The sequence below is a fragment of the Lissotriton helveticus genome, chromosome 7 (genome assembly GCF_964261635.1).
Source record: "Lissotriton helveticus chromosome 7, aLisHel1.1, whole genome shotgun sequence".
Classification (NCBI taxonomy): Eukaryota; Metazoa; Chordata; class Amphibia; order Caudata; family Salamandridae; genus Lissotriton; species Lissotriton helveticus.
The window spans coordinates 1,797,620,416-1,797,641,621 of NC_136068.1; the positions used below are offsets into that span (position 1 = coordinate 1,797,620,416).

The following is a 21,206-nucleotide window of genomic DNA, read 5'->3' on the forward strand; positions in this document are numbered from 1 at the left end:
GGGGGGGGCTTCTCTCTTTTATTTTTATCTGTTTTATTTTAATTTCGAGGGTGCCCAACCCTCGTTTTACCCCCGAGATCACCGCCGCGGCCCGAGGCGCCTCAAGATGGCCACCGCCTGGTTGTGGGCGGGGCCGGGGCGACATGGTTTCCGCTTCCCCCTGCCTGGGGGAAGCTTTCGATGTGACTGCCCGCCCGGTCTCCCCTGGCGGGGCCGGGACGACGTGGTTTCCGCTTCCCCCTGCCTGGGGGAAGCTTTCGATGTGACTGCCCGCCCGGTCTCCCGTGCCGAGGGGGAGACCAGGTGATGATGCCGGCTGGTGCAGGGCTCCCGTGTGCTGAGGGAGCCCCGGGAAAAGAGGAGACGCCGCCCGCACCGCAGGTATTAAAATGCTAAGGACTATTGAAACAGTTGTAATTAAGCCATCACGAGACAAATTAAAACCAGCCGTCTTCACATCGCTTGGAATTCTGAAGCTTAACAGTCATGTGCACGTTTGCTCAGATCAATCGTCTAGTTCGCAATGGGGGGAATGTCAGCGAAAATCTTGTTTGAGGCTGCCAGTGTAAAGTGCTGTCAGAGTGTTGTGTAGTACTTGATAGATGGTTCCAAACAGTCTAATTTCCAAGAGTGAGTTGTGGAGCTGGGTGAATAGCGCTCCAGCCTGGCCCAGTGCAGAACCAGTTTTGTTTTAAGCTGCACAAGCCCGCTCCATATCGAGCCTTTTCTTAAGCTTTACTTCTCGCGCTGTGTTTACATTTGAACAGTCAGCAGATCGCTTCCTTCCTCGCCGAGTTTGCACATTTACACTGTTGGCTGACAGTTTAATTCCTTCAACAATACTAAACACAGATATTTAACACTGTTCGCGCTGTGTTTTTAGGCAGATCTCTTCACTCCACTAAAGCGTGCTCATAAACAAACCCGACTGACAGTTTAATTACTTCAAAAAAATTGTGAAGTTTATCGCTTCGCCTTACAATCTCTGCTGTCTATATCACTTTGCTTTTTAAAATGGCTGTATAGCATAGCTGTCACCATAGATCTGCTACTACCAGACCGAAAGTATTGTTTATTCTGTTTCTCACGTGAAATATGCCTTGCGCTTTAATCCTTGCGCCGTGTTTTCTTTCAATCAGAAGGCTCGAGCTCTCCTTCTAGTTTCACTGCAGGCAGCATGTTTACTTTTGAATAGAAGGCTCGAGCTTGCCTTCGCGCTTCACTGCAGGAATAATGTTCACTTTTGATTATAGGCTCGAGCTGCCTTTCACATTTGCCAGCTCGTGCTATGTTTAACTTTGAAAATGAAATGCTGTTTAAACAAAATGAACTTGCAGCTGTTCAGAGAATATTTAGATAATAATACCTTAACAATTGTGGAGACAGTTCCTTGGATATGTCAATTAATCCGAGATCTAAGTCTTTTACTTGACCTTTACTTTACACACGATGCTTTAAGTGTATAACCTCTGCCTTTTAACAAGTTCACTCACACAGTTCTGCTGAATATTTTCTAATATTGCTCGCACAGCTTTTTAAAAAAACAAAACAAATAGCATGACAGTTGGGCTGTCAACCATTGCGTCGAGAGAATAAAATGATTCAAGTCTTCAACAGAAAGAACTCACACACTCTGGGCTTGCAGGCTGTCCAGATGTCAATGGACACTGGTGGGGCTAACCAGGGCGCTATATTTCCTTTATCGTAGTTTCTTCAGTTTTCTTATTTTCGATGTAATACAATAGTTTAAAATAGACAGACACTTCTCTTTTGTAGTTTCCTTAATTCTTTCTCTTTTCTTTACGCTGTCAGTTCTTTTATTCACAAACCCAGACTCATTCCTTCACACATAGGTTCTATAAACACAGACTTATCTTGTGTAGGTTCCTTTCTTGCACGCTGTAGATTCTTTTCCTTTTGGTTGCTTCCAGTAGACTGTAGGTTCTCCAATTGTCGCCAAAAATGTTGTGATTTATAGGAAAGTCCATAAGCCAGGTATAAATATATCGTAGGTTTAATTAGGCTTAGTTACAAGTTCAGGTTTAAGCACATAAGTTAAGATGAATAGAAATAAACCCCACCAGGAGTGGCCTCCCTGCCACTCAGCCTGCCTGCCATCAACTGCCACTCCACACAAGCCAGACACACAGGATTCTACTATGACATCAGGCATTCCTAGAGTCACACCAGCTGAGTAGCAGGGAAAGTACCAAAGCTAAGCTAAGCATAACATATCCCTCTTTTATTTGCAGTAGTGGAGCACCTTGGCAGTGGCAGTTGCCCCGATCATTCTCCTCCCGCATTGAGCAGTAGCTGCAGTATTGGCTGTAAAAGCCCACAGCTATCTAACTTCCACTTGCTACCGCAGAGACAATATAATACCTACCACAAAATATATATATATATATATATATATATATATTCACTGAAAAAAACATAGGTTTCAGGCCATATATAGTTAGGAATTAGGCACAAGAAAGCAGAAAAACAAACGTGTAGAACACAAAAAGGGGGCTGGGTAGAAACACCCTGACCCCTTAGGGCTGCTCAGGTGGTCCCACTAGGATATTAATATATTTAAACGTTATCCGCTAATAGAATTAGCACTTAAAAAACCTTTGAAATTCACTGAAAAAACCATAGGTTTCAGGCCATATATAGTTAGGAATTAGCATTTAAAAAACCTTGCAAATTCACTGAAAAAACCATAGGTTTCAGGTCATATATAGTTAGGTATTAGCATTTAAAAAAAAACATAGGTTTCAGGTCATATATAGTTAGGTATTAGCATTTAAAAAACCATTGAAATTCACTCAAAAAACTATAAGTTTTAGTGGTGTTATAGTTAGCTGGACATTTTATTCATACAAAACCATTGAAATTGCTCCTATATAGTTAGTTGGACTAACTATATTTCGCGGACCCGCAATCCACTGCTGATGATGTCACATATTACATCATTCATGACATGGTCAGTGACATCACTGATGTAGCAGTCAAGCGTCCGAGTTCCAAGGTTGTCCAGAGCCATCCTTGCAGGCCAGGCCCAAGTCTGTGGAGCCGACCGCCATTTCCTGAGCTCCGTGGCAGCCGCCTGTCGCTGTACCGGAAGAGTGGGTGCAATTCAGCCGGATGGCGGGTGAGACACTGTAATAGCAAGAGCAGGCGTAATTCAGCTGGCCGAGCGAGGCACTGTGCCGCAGGAGCGGGCGCAACTCAGCTTGTCGAGTGAAGCGCTGGGGTGTAGCTGAGAAACCTCCACCTGGGGAGGTGGGGGAGGCTCGTTCGCGCCGCCTCTCCCTTCCAGTGCACCCCACGCCGTCTCCTGGCGCAGGTATATGTGATGGTTGGACCAGGGCACCGCAGGACGTGTCTTCAGGTCAAACGGATTGTGGGACAAGGTCCAGAATGGAAGAGTCACCAAAAGGCTAAAAGTTCCGCCGGACCCCGGGAGCCGGCCGCCTATGTCGAGTGAAGTGCTGGGGTGCAGCTGAGAAACCTCCACCTGGGGAGGTGGGGGAGGCTCGTTCGCGCCGCCTCTCCCTTCCAGTGCACCCCACGCCGTCTCCTGGCGCAGGTATATGTGATGGTTGGACCAGGGCACCGCAGGACGTGTCTTTAGGGGTGTAGCTGAGAAACCTCCACCTGGGGAGGTGGGGGAGGCTCGTTCGCGCCGCCTCTCCCTTCCAGTGCACCCCACGCCGTCTCCTGGTGCAGGTATATGTGATGGTTGGACCAGAGCACCGCAGGACGTGTCTTTAGGTCAAACCCTCAACTATGGCACCCAACATCCAGGACTTATGACATTTGTGGAAGGCAGTGACATCAAAGCATCTCAGGGACCAAGCATATGCAGAGTCCTTCCTACAGCCTCTGCGTTCCTTCTTACCTAGTTATGGTTTTTTCACTGCCACTCCAGGCTTTTAGTCTGTGGGTGGCAAACTATGAACCTACACTCACCTATGAAAATCTTACTATTGATGCTTGAATGAGGACAAGGACATCAGTGAAGCGCTGGGGTGTAGCTGAGAAACCTCCACCTGGGGAGGTGGGGGAGGCTCGTTCGCGCCGCCTCTCCCTTCCAGTGCACCCCACGCCGTCTGCTTGCGGAGATGTTGCAGCAGGCTGCCATGTAAATAGTTATTTAATTAAACGTTTTACCCTGTTACTTTGTTGGTGTGTTGTATATATTTATAATATTTGCATAGGGTTTCTCGTTATTTTGGGCGGGGTGGGCGGCGGAGGAATTTCACTGAAAAAAGCATGCATTTGGATTGATGTTGCAGCAGGCTGCCATGTAAATAGTTATTTAATTAAACGTTTTACCCTGTTACTTTGTTGGTGTGTTGTATATATTTATAATATTTGCATAGGGTTTCTCGTTATTTTGGGCGGGGTGGGCGGCGGAGCAAATTCACTGAAAAAACCATAGGTTATAGACCATATATAGTTAAATATCTCAAGTCCATCTCTGCACTCGATGGAAATACAGGTCGTCGATCAAAAAATTTGCTGGCCACCTCTAATGGTAATAGCGTGGCCAGGGCTTTTGTCAATCCCTCTGCAAATTGCACAGGGTGCTCTTGTTTGACATGCCGCACCATGGTATGTATGGAAAAGGAATATTTTTTTGTTGGATTTCCTCTTGAGAGAAACGAGTCACATATCGTGCAGGTTACTTTTGGTGCATTTACTTTCTTTTGATCTTCAGGATAAGTGAAAAATTGCCAGATGAAAGATTCTTTTTTTCTTCTTAAAGGTAGTCGATCATTTTGTTCAGATTCGGAAGATGAATGAGATACGGTAGCCATTTCACCAAAGTCTTCCGAAAAATGTAGGACGTTGTTCTCTCTTGAGAGTAGAAAAGATAGTGAGAGAAGTGGGTGGAGTGCTGCGTGTAAATTCCAGAATAGAAACTAGTAAGAACCAATTGGAAGTGTTGTTTTCATGTTGCAGCAGGCTGCCATGTAAATAGTTATTTAATAAAACGTTTTACCCTGTTACTTTGCTGGTGTGTTGTATTTATTTATAATATTTGTATAGGGTTTGTCGTTATTTTGGGCGGGGTGGGCGGCGGAGCCGAACTATCTTGCAGCCATCATGGCATCGAGCTCGGTTTCTCTCACTAGTTTCATATTTCTCATGAGGGGTTGTTCCTAATGTTTCTATTTTAGCGAGGTGAAAAAGAGATCCTATCAGTGGCCTACAGATTTTGCTTGATTCCTTTTGTTTTTTCTAACGATTTTTAAGTTAAAGTTTGCTAGCACGATACAGCGGCTAGTCCGCATTTTATATATGTCTTTTTTATTAGGGGTCTCCTCCGGTGGAGTCGGACGATCTACCTCTAATAACCGGTAAGTGTTCCTCTGAAGGAATGCGTCTTGAAAGTGGCTGACTGTAATGTATGATATTTCACTCAGTGACTTTCAGGCCCATGCTGTTTCAAAACTGTGCATGTGCTTGAAGCAGGCCTAGGTATTGACGCAGCATTGTGAATATAGTGCATTGGTGAGCCTTGCTGGAGCTGCATCACAGTTGCGATGCAACTCTAGCAATGTATTAGTTTTTGAGCACAGATGTGTTACGCATGTATGGTGTTTTTGTGCCATGGTGCGCCACATTTCAAATGTGGCACACCATGGGTAACGGAGCACTACCATACTGTGGTGCACATTAACTGGTGCATATTTGGGTATGAAGTAGTTAACATGAATCTGCCCCATAGGTTACAAATCCGCGTTTAGTAGACTGTTTGGCCTTTGTAGTTTTATGTTTTTTCTGTTATTCTATGTAGGTATGTAATATTGCAAGATTTTTGTCACGAAAAAGAAGCCATGAGTATTGGGTTTGTAAAAGATTGCAAGATTTTTAAAATTAAAAAGGAAAAATCATGGAATTGTTTAATATAGTATTGTAAATACTTATCTTTAACAATGATGAGAGAGTAAAAAAAGGTTAACCTGATGTTCGAAAGTTATTTACAGGCTTCTTTAGAGGAAGTATTCTATATGATTGTAGCGTGGGTGTTTCACTTTTTTATAGGTAATAGAATGCATTCTGCAAGCATGTAGTACTCCTCCTGCTACAGCATAAATATTCTTCAGTGCTTATTTTCATTTCGTAAGTGGTATTGAGACCGACACAGAACTTCAATGGATCGGAGGGGCTGTTCCTGTGCATCTGGAGGACTGCCAAGCCGTTGCAGCAGTGGGAGTGAGGCCTCTCACGACAGAGAACTTCAATGGATCGGAGGGGCTGTTCCTGTGCATCTGGAGGACTGCCAAGCCGTTGCAGCAGTGGGAGTGAGGCCTCTTACAGGGGCGTAGCGCAGCTCCTTTTGATGTTCACAATTGCAGATAACAGGGTAGAGATGTGAGAGAAGTGGGTGGAGTGCTTCGTGTAAATTGCAAAATAGAAACTACTAAGAACCAATTGGAAGTGTTGTTGTGAAGTCACATGACTTCACATGCGCGTCTCAGGACGTGTACGCGGTGATAGTATCTGGTCACGTACGCCATTTGGAAGTAGCGATCTAATTCAGCGAAGTTTCAAAACGTGAAAAGGAGTAAATCCAAATATATCAGGATTTAATATATCTTCTGAGCTGGAATCAAGCATACAATTGTTAAAGTATAAAACCTTTTATATATTTTTTTAAAATACCAAGGTGTGTACATTCGGTCACACACGAAAGTTTAAAAAGACATTCGGCTCCATTTAATGAAAATTTTCATAATAATAAAAAAGAAGCCTAGGTTTACTGTCTTTGACGTAGTATAAGTTCTTTGATGGGTCTATGAAGAAATTTAATAAGTTGCAATCGAGAAGTTTTCCCGAAATATATAGGCGGGTGCGCGCACACGGTCGCGCACGATCGAAAGCCAAAAAAGGGGAGATAAACCCCCTTTATAATATGCTCCTGGAGCTGTTTTTGGTACAATGAGTTAGTTCTGAAAATAACTTTTTTTTTTTTTTTAAAACAAGTGTTATGTTGTTTGATTTTGGACCAGGGCACCGCAGGACGTGTCTTTAGGTCAAACCCTCAAGTATGGCACCGAACATCCAGGACTTATGCCATTTGTGGAAGGCAGTGACATCTAAGAATCTCAGGGACCAAGCATATCCAGAGTCCTCCCCGGGGTATTTGCACAACGGTCCTCCACCCCTAGGCCGTCAGCTATGCTACCTTGACAGGAACAGTGTCATGCAGTTTTTGATTTTTTTAACTTGCAACAACATTTTCATGTGTGACACAGGATCAAAATGAAATGAAGAAATTTATCTTTTCTCGGGGCATTTATGACTCTCAATTTTTAGTTTAGTAAGAATGAGGCTCTGCTCTCCGTACAGAAGAATTTCTCCACACTCGTTGCTTTTCATGTGCACCTTTGCAAGATATGGTCTCAAGTCCATCACAGCACTCGATGGAGATATAGGTCGTCCACCAGAAGATGTGCTGGCCACCTCTGATGGTAATAGCGTGGCCAGGGCTCTTGTCGATGCCTGTGCAAATTCCACAGGGTGCACTTGTTTGACATGCCGCACCATGGTATGTATGGAAAAGGAATATTTTTTTCTTGGATTTCCTCTTGAGAGAACCGAATTGCATATCGTGCAGGTAACTTTTGGCGCATTCACTTTCTTTTGTTCTTCAGGATAAGTGAAAAATTGCCAAATAAAAGATTCCTTTTTTCTTTTTAAAGGTAGTCGCTCATTTCCTTCAGATTCGGAAGATGAATGCGGGGCGGCAGCCATTTCAGCAAAGTCTTCCGAAGGGTGTTTAACGTTGTTCTCTTTTGAGAGTAGAAAATATAGTGAGAGAAGTGGGTGGAGTGCTCCGTGTAAATTGCAGAATAGAAACTACTAAGAACCAATTGGAAGTGTTGTTTTCAAGTCACATGGCTTCACATGCGCGTCTCAGGACGTGTACGCGGTGATAGTATCTGGTCACGTACGCCATTTGGAAGTAGCGGTCTAATTCAGCGAAGTTTCAAAACGTGAAAAGGAGTAAATCCAAACATATCCGGATTTAATATATCTTCCGAGCTCGATTCAAGCATACAATTGTTAAAGTATAAAACCTTTTATATATTTTTTTTAAATACCAAGGTGTGTACATTCGGTCACACACGAAAGTTTAAAAAGACATTCGGCTCCATTTAATGAAAATTTTCATAATATTAAAAAAGAAGCCTAGGTTTAGTCTCTTTGACGTATTATAAGTTCTTTGATGGGTCTATGAAGAAATTCAATAAGTTCAGATTGCAAAGTTTTCACAAAATATATAGGCGGGTGCGCGCAGTCGGTCGCGCACGAAAGCCTGGAAATGCGCTATCCATTTTATTGAGAACTGTTGCCGAGAGTGCGCACACTGGGTCGTGCACGAAAGTTTAGAAAGGCTATTTTTATTTACAGGCAAATTTTAATGCGTTGAAAAAAAGGCAAGGTACAGACTTTCTAATTCTGTATCGCTTTACAAGGAGTCTCTATGCAACTTGAACAGTGAAGAAAACGGCTTGTTTCTGAAAAAAATATTGCCAGAACTTTATTGACAAAAGTATAGGTTGTATACCCGAGATATTTCTGAATTAGCATTTTAAAAACCAATGAAATTCACCGAAAAAACCATAGGTTTTATACACGTTATAGTTAGGAAGTAGCATTTACAAAACCTATGAAATTCACTGAAAAAACCATAGGTTTGACACCAGTTATAGTTAGCTGGAAATTTTACTGATATAAAACCAATGAAATTCCACGTTATAGTTAGTTGGACTCACTATAACTTGCGCGTGTAATGCACTGCTGATGACGTCACATATTACATCACTCATGACATCACTGATGACACCATCCAGTGAATGTGTGTCTTTCTGAAAAATAAATATGTGTTATATATGTATATATTATTGAATATCTTAGTGAATACATATATGCTTAATATTTAAATATATGTATTAGTGTTTCACTTTGTGTATAAGTGGCTGCATGGGTTGATGAGTAGGTACATGTGTATGTATATAGGTTATTAGATGTTTTTCTTAGTATCAGTATGAGTGTTTGCATGCTTTGGTGGGAGTATTACTTAGTACATAGATGCAAGAATGACTGAGTCTCTGTTTGTATGTGTTTTGAAGACAGCATATGTGCAGGACTGTATGGGTGCATGAGTGTGTATATGTCTGTGTTAGTGAGTGAATGACTGTCTTATTAGTGTCTTTATCAGTAACTACATATGTTTTAATCTAGTATATGTGAATATTGATGTATATAAGTGAGTATATGTGAGATTGAGGGATTGTAAGAGTTCCTGTTTAAATTAGTATGTGTTTCTATAAGTGATTTTTTAAGAGAGGAAGTATGTGTAAGTTTCCTTAGAAGTAAAGTGGTAGTGTGTGTATAGCTGTTTATGCAAATAAATGGATGTTCAATAGTTTATTTGCATGTGTGAGTATGTGTGTGAATAACTTTTGGATAACTGTCGGTGTGTAACAGGATGTGTAGGTGTATCACTACATATGATTAGTGAATATATGTATGAGTGACTATATAGAACTGTTGGTGAATTAGTGCATGTGTATATAGATGGTGGAATTATTGAATTGGTTGTTGTAACTGGTATGGATATCTCCATTTTTTTGAAAATTTTAGTTTCTATTTTTGAATATGTGTTTCAAGGGTTAGATTACAGTGAAAGGAGGTCTGTCACTGTGTCACAAGGATGGTGTCATCAGTGATGTCATGAGTGATGTAATATGTGACGTCATCAGCAGTGCATTACACGCGCAAGTTATAGTGAGTCCAACTAACTATAACGTGGAATTTCATTGGTTTTATATCAGTAAAATTTCCAGCTAACTATAACTTTTTCAGTGAATATATATATATATATATATATATATATATATATATATATATATATTCACTGAAAAAACCATAGGTTATAGACCATATATAGTTAGGAATTAGCATTTATAAAACCTTATTTTACTTACACAAAACCATTGAAATTCGCATATATAGTTAGTTGCACTAACTATATATTTCGCGCACCCGCAATCCACTGCTGATGACGTCACATATTACATCATTCATGACATGGTCAGTGACATCACTGATGACATCTCAAATGACATCACTGATGACATCACTGATGACATCTCATTTGACATGACTGATCACATCACTGATGACATCATTCATTCATGTGATAATACAATGAACTTCTTCAGACTCTAATATAACCTTGTATACACTCAGTGTAAACGGACACTCACAGACTGTCACTCATCCATGGAGTTACTCACACACCTAGTCAGTCATGCAAAGAATCAATCACACCTCCATTTCCTCAAATATACAGTTATACAGTTATACACACCTTACTTATTCAAACAGATACTAACACATATTTACACTCTTATACAATCCCTGATACAATTTCATAATGATCCATACAGCCACTCACACATTCACTGGCTCTTATGCACAGTTATTTATATATGTCAACTCTCACATATACTCTGTTTTACATATGTCTTTACTTTGACATGTAGCACTGAGATATCCATTCACTCACCAATACACTCGTGCACACAGTCAACCGCCCATACAGCTGTTTCCACATGCACTTTTGAACCCATACATCTAGTGAATCAACTGCTCACACATCTGCGCACAGAGTCATACACCTCTCAACCACCCACACACACACTCAGTCTCCCATACAAATACTTGGGCAACTAATCAATAAACCATATAGTTACTCATATAGCTACTGATCAACACATGCAGCAGTTTACAGAACAACAGACATAATGATGCACAAATTAAGACAGTTTAGTCAGTAACCCATGCACTCAGTGAGACATATTTAATCACTCACTCATACAGTCAGTCATGCACCTACTAAATCCTTCATCCAGACACTTCTACATCCACTCATTCTTCAATATGTAAGACATATTTAAACTTTACAGAAACATAAAAACACTGGATGTTGTTTTCAGTGATGTCATCAGTGATGTCATTTGAGATGTCATCAGTGATGTCACTGACCATGTCATGAATGATGTAATATGTGACGTCATCAGCAGTGGATTGCGGGTGCGCAAAATATATAGTTAGTGCAACTAACTATATATGCGAATTTCATTGGTTTTGTGTAAGTAAAATAAGGTTTTATAAATGCTAATTCCTAACTATATATGGTCTATAACCTATGGTTTTTTCAGTGAATATATATAAATGTATATATATATATATATATATATTACCTACTGGCGGTCACCAGTAGGTAGTTATAGTTACAACCTAGTATCCATAGGAAAAACATTTTCTGATTTGCTAATAACTTTGGCGTCGTTTGATGAATCTTTGTGAAATTCTCTCCCCAAAAAAAGGTCTATCCAGATCAGCACCTATCCTGAAAGTTTGGGGTGATTCGTCAAGGGGGGGCTGTAGGAAATTTTGCGACGAGCTACAGCTCGAACTGCTAAATGGAATTACCCACATTTGGCAGAAAGGTAGAGCTTGGTTCAGAAAGCGACCTTTTTATTTAAATGATGTAAATCCATTGAGTAGTTTTTGAGAAATTCAAAAAATAAGAATAAAAAAATCAATTTTCCATAGGAAACTTTGTGCAAGGTTACAGCTGAAACTACTGAACAGAATTACCCTAAATTTGGCACACAGGTAGTGCGTGGGTCAGAAAGCGACCTTTTTTTTTTAAAATGGTGTAAATCCGTTCGGTAGTTGCTGAGAAATTAGAAAAATGAAAGTTTTGATATCTGGGTGGAGCCTAAGTCCTTGCACGAGCTTCACTGTGATTGGCTGCCAACACTCCAACCCAGGAAGTGTTGGAAGCCATCTTGTGTGTCTTTAAAAGCGAGTCACCAGAAAACAGAGAAAGAAAGGTAGAAAACAAGAGAAGGAGGCAGGGTAGAAACACCCTGACACCCTAGGCCTTCCCAGGGGGTCCCAGAAGTACCACCAGGGCCCAAAAAAACATTAAAAAAAAAAAGAAATCAGCGCAATTTGCGCTGGGTTCAAGGGTTACTGTGTTTTATTTTAATGAGCCCCCGAGGTGGGCTAGGTCACGGGGTAATGTTTTTTGAAAAAAAATAGCGGGGGCTCGCTGGGGCTGTGGGGGCCCGCTGAGGATCCTGAAGTCCCAGGGCTCGCTGCGGTCCCCGCAGTCCTGGGGCCTTACTCATTTTGTGAGGTGTGTTGCGCGGCCCCTCTCCTGGAGCCATCCATGTGCTTATAAATTTTTACTGGTTCCTGCGTTTTATTTTCATAAGACCCTGGGGTGGGCTAGGTCTCAGGTGAATTTTTTAAGAAAAAATAGTGGTGGCTCGCTGGGATGCGGGGCTCACTGGAGTCCCCGCAGACTAGGGGCTTTCCTCATGTTGGGAGGGGTATTGTGCAGCCCCTCTCCTGGAGCCCTCCATGTGCTTATAACTTTGGCGTCGTTTGACAAATGTTTACGAAATTTTCAAAAAAGTTTCTCTTTTTTGATCAGCTCCTATCTTGAAAGTTTAGGGGTGATTGGTCAAGGGGGGTTGAGAAAAAGGGTCCCAAAACGTGTTTTCTCAATGCATTTTCCATACGAAATTTTAGACAGGGCTAGAGCTGAAACTGCTGAATGGAACTAGGCCACATTTGGCAGGGGGGAAGGTCTTGATTCAGAAAGCGCGCTTTTGTAGAAATGGTGTAAATCCGTTCAGTTGTGTTTTGAGATATTAAAGGAAAAAAGTATTTACATCTGGTCGGTGCCTAACAGCTGAGCACGAGCTTGCCTCTGATTGGCTGCTAACATTTCAAACCAGGAAGCGTTAGCAGCCATCTTGTGCCTCGCATTGAGTGAAAATATAAAAGAAAGGTTCTGGGAGCAATTTAATATAGCGGAGCTCTGTGTCATGATGATTTATACACAGTGAAGGTTTAAGATTTATTAACAATAAAGGAGAAACAGGTGAGCACCAGGCAGCACTACTTCCTCTCCAGGACACCAGTAGGAAGATAACACTTTTCACGCTTCTTGTTCCCAAAATCACCACTTCGCAGCTATGCCGTTAGAAGCCAGTCCTTCGGCTGGCAGCTCTCTACCTTTGCGAGCTAGTACGCTGCTGTGCCTGTACCCATGCGAGCTACTAAGCTGCTGTTCCTTTGGGAGCTCACGGTTCATAGTTCTGCGTCTGTGGGTTGAGCGGACGGGCCGAACTTCTCCCTCAGTGAGCCTGGGTGCGAACTGTGCATAAGCTACACTACATAAGCATTGAAAAGCCATTTTGTGATTCAGTCTGTCAGCTGATATCTGTCCAAGGCATTTCTGAAAACAAACCAGAGTTCTTTTCGGTGAGAGATACCCCTTTCACGCTGCATCTCCCCACATTAGCAGGAATACACACTCTTCCCACATCACCAGTATACCCCCAACAAACCTCTTGGGCCTGGAAGTGTCCCTGTGCGGTTGGACAAATAAGAATCTTAGTCATGTATAGATTTACATATAAAACATTATATTTAAACAAAACAACAACAAATAAAACTATGTACAGCCATGCCCTGTCATTGCTGGTCCATTTGTGATTCACAGCCTGCAAGACAAAAAAGAAAGATAAGATGGTGCGTCATGCGTCCAGCAAAGGAGATAGAGAGAGAGAAAGAGTGAGAGCGAGAGGGAGAGGAAGTGAGAGAGTGAGTGAGAGGAAGACAGAGAAAGAGAGATAGAGTAAGAGAGAGAAAGAGTAAGATACAAGGAAGAGAGAAGGAGAAACAGTGTGACAGAGAGGAAGACAGAGAGAGAAAGAGTGAGAGAGTGGAAGAGAGAAAGAGTGAGCTACAAGGAAGAGCGAAACCGTGTAAGAGAGAGGAAGACAGAGAAAGAGTGAGAGAGTTAGAGAGAGAGACAAAGAGTGAGAGAGAGGAAGAGAGAGAAAGAGTGAGAGAAGAAGAGAGAATCAGTGTGAGAGAGAGGAAGAGAGAGAGAGGAAGAGTGAGAGAGGAAGGTAGACAAAGAGAGAAAGAGTGAGACAGAGAGGAAGACATTGAGAGAAACAGTGTGAGAGACAGAAAGAGAGATTAAGAGAGAAACAGTGTGAGAAAGAAGAGAGAGATAATGAGTGAGAGAGCGGAAGAGAGATAGAAAGAATGAGACAGAAAGAGAGAAAGTGTGAGAGAGAGTAAGGAAGAGATGTAGAGGGAGAGGGAGTGTTGACACTGGAGAAAATCATCGCAACTCATATTTGGGCCACCGGTGTGTCTCCAACCACGTGCCGGGGGATAGTGCAGCCCTCAAATTTAGTGATCTGAAAGATAGTATAGAATTAGTAATTGCAAAGTACATACAACTGCACCCGCATAATTCTCTGTTTCGCTAATGCACAATGAAGCTGGTGCACCCCATCCACTCCCACTGCTTGAAGATATCTGTGCGCACTTGGGTCCCCAGACTGCTGCACACTGTCCACTCCCACCGCCCATAGATGGCTGACGCTGCTGCAGAAAGAAGTCTCTCTGCTCACTTTCCGCAAGTGGCCTGTGTGTGTAAGAGTGTCCACCATGTGCCGAAGCAACCTTCTCAGTCGTTGTGTACTCGAGGTAAAGCAGAGTGCACAATTCGGAGTGGGTGTTCTTTGTCAGGATGGCCACGCATCATCCCAGAGTTTTTGTGTGCGTTCAGCTCTCGAAGGAGAGAGGAAGAGAGAGAGAAAGAAAGAAAGTGAGCTGAAGACAGAAAGAAAGAAATAGTGAGAGGAAGAGAGAGAGAGAGAAAAGAAAGAAAATGAGAGAAACACAGAGAGAAGGAGTAAGAAAGACAAAGAGAGAGAGAGAGAGAGAGAGAGAAACAGTGAGAGAGAGAGGAAGAGAGAGAGAAAGAGGACAAGAGCGTGAGAAAGAGGAACAGAGAAACAAAGGAAGAGGGAGGGAGAGAGAGAGAAACAGAGAGAGAGGAAGAGAGAGAGAGAAAGAGACAAACAGTGTAAGAGGAAGAGGGAGATAAAAAAGTGTGAGGGAGTGAATGGAATGGAAGAGATGAGGAGGGATACTGAGTGCCCACACTGTATACAAAACTGTCACAGTTTACCTTTACGCCACTGCTTTGTCTTCAACCAAATGCCGCAGCCTAGTGGTACTCTCAAGCTCCCACATCTGAAAGATAGTATAGAATTAGTAAGCGCAGAGCAGGGTTGGATTAGGATTCAAAATGGGTCAGGGCATGCTAAAAAAAGTGCCCCACATTTGCATATTGCCTTTCCTCAAAACACTGCTTCAGCAAAATTTTATTTAAGAAAAGAGGTGTGGGGGAGAAATAAAAAAATGCACGGATTAGTTTACACTGGTGACTTAAAAACAAGTGAGGCCTTTTCTGCTTAGGGCCCCTGCCCTGCTAGGTATGCATACATTAATGGCCCGGCCCTGCAAGAGAAAGAAAGTGACACCTCTCCCTGTTGCTAAACTTGAGGTAATGATGCTCATCTGCCTCCAGAAAGGCCATTGAGACACCCACTGGGCCGCTGGCTGTATCCCAACAACAGCTACATCGCCCAAATCTGCCCCCCGACTGTTCCAAAAAAGCAGCCCACATTTGGAACTCAGCACCGGCCTCTCAGGCTCTGCCTTATTTCGGCATTCAGGCTGCTGTATCCCATCCACTCCCGCCGCCCAGAGGTATCTGCCCGACGCTGCGCACTAGGACTCACTGCTCACCTTTTCGCTGTGACAGCACCCTCCACATCATGCAGCTACGTTCTGCAAGCTAACAGGTCTCACATTTGGTACTGAGTCTTGATATCGCCATGGCGGAGGACATAGTAGTGCACCTATCATCGCAGGTTGTACACCCGCTCAGTGCTTGTGGTGCTACTAACTCAGTGAGAAGTGAGGCCACGCACTCTAAACTCTAAAATGGAGTAGAGCACATGTGCCCGTTCTTTTATATTAGCCAGGTCACGTGTCTTGTGACACCTGTGCTGGATGGGTGTTGACTGGGTGTATACAAGCCATGAGGGAGTGACTGTGGCATCAGTGTTGCCAGATTGGGCAAGATCACGCACAATTGGGCTATATTTTTTCCGGTTGTGCAGTGACATTTTGGTTTGCACTAGTTGCCAGATTATAAATATAAATACAGCGCTCCAGCAAAGTAGTATGTTAAAGCGCTTTATTAGACAAATATTTACTTTGCATCCTGCTGCAATATCAATTCCAATGCATTCACCACCTGCTTGACACTGTCCCTGCTCCTCCTTCCCTAAAGTAGCAATATTGGGCTAGTTTGGGCTACTTTTTGATTTGCTTTGGGCTATAGAAAGGTTAGAAAATCTGACAACACTGGATACGGGTGTCCATGTTGGAGTGCTATGCTGGTGCAATCTGTTCAGTAGTTTTTGAGAAAATTACGGTTAAAGTCATTTATATATCTATGGGCGCTGTGGATCCATGGATTGTTCGAGGATTGGCATCGTAGGATAAGCGCACCGTCCCGATCACTCGCTCAATGCTAATTGGCGGTCAAGCGGTTGTAAACATTCGAAACCAGGAACTGTTGACAGCCAGTTTGTGTCTGGGTAGAAGAGAGGCTGAAGAAGTCTGTGAAATATGTGTGCAAATCGTGAAAAGAGGGCAGGGTAGAAACACCTTGAACCCCTAGGCCTGCTCAGGGGGTCGCACAAGGATACCTCTTTTTTTTTTAAATTGCGATCGAAAAAAGAAAAAATGAAGCGCGGGCTCCCGCGGTTTAAAGGTTATTAGTCCCCGTGGCGGCCAAATCCCGGGGGTATTTTTAAAAAAATAGTGTGGGGGTCCCAATTCTCCACACACTGCCCCTGGGAGTGCCACCCCGAGTCTCTAAGTTAATATATGCGGGGGGCTTACTAGGCCCCCCCACGCAGCCCTGGGGACCGTCATCCCCCAGGGCTAGTTCCTGAAGTGATAGGGGCTTATTTTTTCTTTTCTGTAAAATTAGAAGTGTGTAAAATCAGAGCTGCTTCAGGTGTGGATGCGTTGGATGCACGGTGTGTAACCTGTAGGGTACGCGACTCCATCGTGCGTGGTGCACCACTTGTATGTATTGGCTGCACGACTCTTACGGCGTTGGGTGCGCGACTCAAAGCCAAAAGTAAATAATTTTTTTCAGATATACATCAAGCTTATGTGTTTAGTTGTTAGGTGGCTCTAAAAAGAGCCCTTGTGTTTATTGAGAGATTTTAGTACCTACAAGTAAGTACCGATGCAGAGTCTAAAGTTAAAGTGGTAGACTCTGTTCCATTCGTATGTAAAATGTACATCATCTCTCCTATAGATTATTTATAAAGTTTTATATAGCTCAATATGATGCATTGCATATTGAAACGCATATTGTTGTGGTATATGAACCCCATTCTATAGTCTCGGAGAAAAGCAGAAATACATGTATTCACATACTTCCTAGCTTTCTCAATCTGTGGACAAAATTGATTGGACCAGTTCCATTTCTGCCTTTGGCATATGTTAGAATAGACAAAGGCAGTTTGAGGGAAAAGGGACATCAATTATCCAAAGGTGTCCTTCATAAGCATTTCCAGACCAAGCCCAGTCAAAGTGCCTAGGTCATTGCCACCACAGTGCACACTTATGAGGTCAGGGTGTTGGAGATGCAAAAAGGATTTAAGCAATGGCATCAATTGGTGCCACTTTAACCCTCTCTGTCTAATCCATTTAATGTCTACATTTGGTAAACCTAGGTCTTTGTGATTTCCTTTGTGTTCTGCATACCTTTGGCTCCAGAAAATATAGCTGTGTCCCACAATCCACACTCTAAGCATCTTGAAAGGAAGTCTGGATGCACTCAGATGGTCTCTGTAAATGAAATGGCAGTTTGAAAACTAAGATTTTTCTACAATGGTGGATAAGATGCAGTGTTGAAAAAAGAAAATAAATGATTGGTTGTTTGAGAACATTGTACACAGTAAACTAGGGTGCATATTTAGTTTTTTAAAAGCCTGATTCCTATTGGTTAACAAAAGCTGATAGAAAAGAACATTACATAAGATAAGTTGGTATATTGAAAGTCAAGCACACTTGCTGTTTTGATTAGCAACATTGTGTGATGAACTTTTGACCTGTGTGCTCAGTTACGTGTTCCATGAAGTGTTTCTATGGTAACAGACAGAAGGCTGAGTGGGGGTAGTTTTCAAATGTATATTATTTGGAAAGGATTGAAATGTCTAACCAATAAAAATGTGCGTTTGGTTTTGAATTAATGTGGTAAGCAATGTGATTTGATGTGAAGGTGTATATGTGTTCAGAATGAGAGGGAAACTCTGCCATTCTATGGATCTGGTGACAGGTATTGAAAACAGAGATTCTGAATAAGAAAATCTGCTGTGTGACTGACATACTTCTTATTCTACAAAACAATTGGAAAGGTGAGTTATTAATTTGTGAGGGAATGTATGTGGTGCATTTTGATTTTAATCAGAGTAATGTGTTTGTCCTGCTAAAGTGCAGGGTATGCTTTTTTTCTCTAGAATTTAATTGTGAGTGTGTGTGCATTTAGAAAGTATTCTGAGATAAGCATTTGTTTATTTTATGTGTTTACACATAGATAACTATGCTGTTCTAATGTTTTGGTAGAATTAGAAACCAGTTCTTTTTTATGTATTTGCAAAATGAGAGACGTTTCTACATTAAAATGCAGTATTTTTTCCACACTATGAAATGTGTTTTGGTATAATGGAAGGGATAGAGTTGCTTGTGTAGAATCACACAGTGAGTCTGTTCATTAAGGAATCACTCTGAGAGAAGCTCGTTGGTAGTTCATGTGTTTTCCGACATATAATTTGTTAAAAACATATTGGGGCATATTAGCAAGAACCTCCTTTAAAATGATCGCCGGTTTAGCGGCAGGAAACTGCTGCTGAAACCGCGATAATGGGTTTGCTAATATGCGTAATAGAATTCCAATAGAAGCCCAGGTTGTATGTCCTGCACATCTAACCTGGGCTTCCATAGGAATTCTATAATGCATATTAGCAAGCTCATTATTGCCGTTTTAGCGGCAGTTTCCTGCCGCTAAAATGGCGATAATTTAACGAGGTTCTTGCTAATATTCCCCATTGTTATTTGTCTAGACTCACACAGTGAGTCTGTACATTTAATAATCACTCTGACAGAAGCTTTTTGGTAGTTAATGTGTTTTCTGACATGTAATTGGTTAAAAACATATTGGGGCATATTAGCAAGAACCTTGTTTAACCCCTTCCACACTCATGACGAGCTGGGCTCGTCATGAAGTAGCCTCCTCGCACGCTCATGACGAGCCCAGCTCGTCATGTTGTGTGGGATTTCCGATTTCTCAGCACAGCAGGGGAATATGCTGAGCAGCCATGGGGTTAAATTTATCGCCATTTTAGCGGCAGGAAACTGCCGCTCAAACGGCGATAATGGGATTGCTAATATGCGTTAAAGAATTCCTATAGAAGTCCAGATTAGATATGCAGCACATCTAACCTGGGCTTCTATAGGAATTCTATAACGCATATTAGCAAGCCTATTGTCGCCGTTTTAGCAGCAGTTTCTTGCCGCTAAAACGGCGATAATTTTAATGAGTTTCCTTGCTAACATGCCCCATTGTCAGGTACGCAAAGCCCATTGGATTCAAAGGGCTTCAGCCCCCCCGTCGTGTGTGGCAGCCCGGGATGAGACAGCTTGCCGGGCACACACACAGCCGCACCCGAGTACTTCACAGGTCTTTTAAAGACCTTTTGCTTGTTACTGATGGTTTGATTCCCCCCCTCTGCTTAGAGCCCCTGCAGGTCCACTCTGCCTTTTGTTTGAAGAATCAGCCCCCCCGAAAAATGTTTTTAGCCCCCACGAAATTTGACTCTAGTTGCTCCTCTGCTCATTGTGTTCTTATTTGTTGGTAGAATTAGAAAAAAGTCATTAGTTATGTGTTTCCTAAATGAGTTTAGTATGAATAGTAAAATGCAGTTCTGAAATATATGAAATGTATGGTAGATGTTTTTGCAGACAAATAAGTACATGTAGAGTTGCAGTAACACTACCCCCAGTATGATTTCGTACACTACCCAAACAGCACTGCACTACTGTAAATCCTTAATCTACCTCCAGCATGAGCACCTACACTACCTACTCACTATTTTACTACCCTAAACTTAAATCTATCCCTGTAAAATCTCCTACATTATACAAAGAGCACTTAATTTCCTAGAACACTACCCTACCACAACTCAACCACCACTGCACTATCTTAAACATTAAAATGGTATACCTAGCATGACCCTGTACACTATATAAACACCACTGCACTATCTTAGAACACTGTCCCTGCAGGACCCCCTACACTACACAAAGACCACTGCACTACCCTAAACCCTAAATCTACACCCAGTACAACCTCCTACACTACCGAATCTCCAGTGTAGTACCCTAAACTCTAAAACACTACCCTAGCACGACCACCTACACTAAATAAATACTGTTACACTACCTTAAACCTTAAATCTACGTCAGCACGACATCCTACACTACTGAAATACCCCTTCACTTTCCTAAAAGAATACCTCAGCACGACTCCCAACACTAGAGAAAAAACACTGCACTACTGTTAATTCTAAATCTGTACTGTTTTAAAACTATAGTGACTGTTTATGTACCATGTAGTAATCTATTTAATAAAGTAAAAGTGAACCAATTATTAATTCAATCAGTGTCTTTCCTTATAGTATTGTAATCATTTAGTAAATATGCATGTACTAATACAGTGCTTCAGGTTCTCGTGTTATGGAGTGCTTCAAACTACTATGCATTATGTATGTAGTGCTTTTATCAATCAATCAATCAATCAAAGCATTTATAGAGCGCACTACCCACCCGTGAGGGTCTCAAGGTGCTGGGGGGTGGGGTAGGTGGGGGTGCTGCTACTGCTCGAAGAGCCAGGTCTTGAGGTGCTTCCTGAACCTGAGATGGTCCCTGGTCAGTCGTAGGTGGGCAGGGAGGGAGTTCCAGGTCTTCGCTGCAAGGTAGGAGAATGATCTTCCTCCGGAGGTGGTTCTGCGAATTCATGGGATGATGGCGAGGGCGAGGCTGGTGGAGTGTAGAACGAGAGTCGGCTGTTGAGGTAGTCGGGGCCCATGTTGTGGAACGCTTTGTGTGCGTGGGTGAGCATTCTGAACGTGATCCTTTTGTTGACGGGGAGC

At 42.4% G+C, this 21,206-nt stretch overlaps 1 protein-coding gene and 1 long non-coding RNA gene across 8 annotated transcripts in view; one reads left to right on the forward strand and one right to left on the reverse strand.

Annotated features, from left to right (window-relative positions):
• LOC144770775 (phospholipase A2 inhibitor and Ly6/PLAUR domain-containing protein-like) overlaps positions 1-21,206 on the reverse strand; it is a 1,602,193-nt gene that overhangs the window by 202,640 nt on the left and 1,378,347 nt on the right. The window contains exons 6-7 of one of the 6 annotated variants that reach the window (XR_013599022.1): positions 15,092-15,156; positions 13,562-13,601 (exon numbers count right to left, since the gene is read on the reverse strand). The exons of the other annotated variants lie outside the window; for them this stretch is intronic. The gene's annotated coding sequence lies outside the window, so the exon portion shown is untranslated. Of the gene's footprint in view, positions 1-13,561; positions 13,602-15,091; positions 15,157-21,206 lie in introns of those variants that run through there. 6 annotated transcript variants of the gene reach the window in all.
• LOC144770776 (uncharacterized) overlaps positions 244-21,206 on the forward strand; it is a 363,844-nt gene continuing 342,881 nt past the window's right edge. For both annotated transcript variants that reach the window (XR_013599025.1, XR_013599026.1), the window contains exon 1: positions 244-381. This is a non-coding gene — a long non-coding RNA (uncharacterized LOC144770776). The remainder of the gene's footprint in view (positions 382-21,206) is intronic.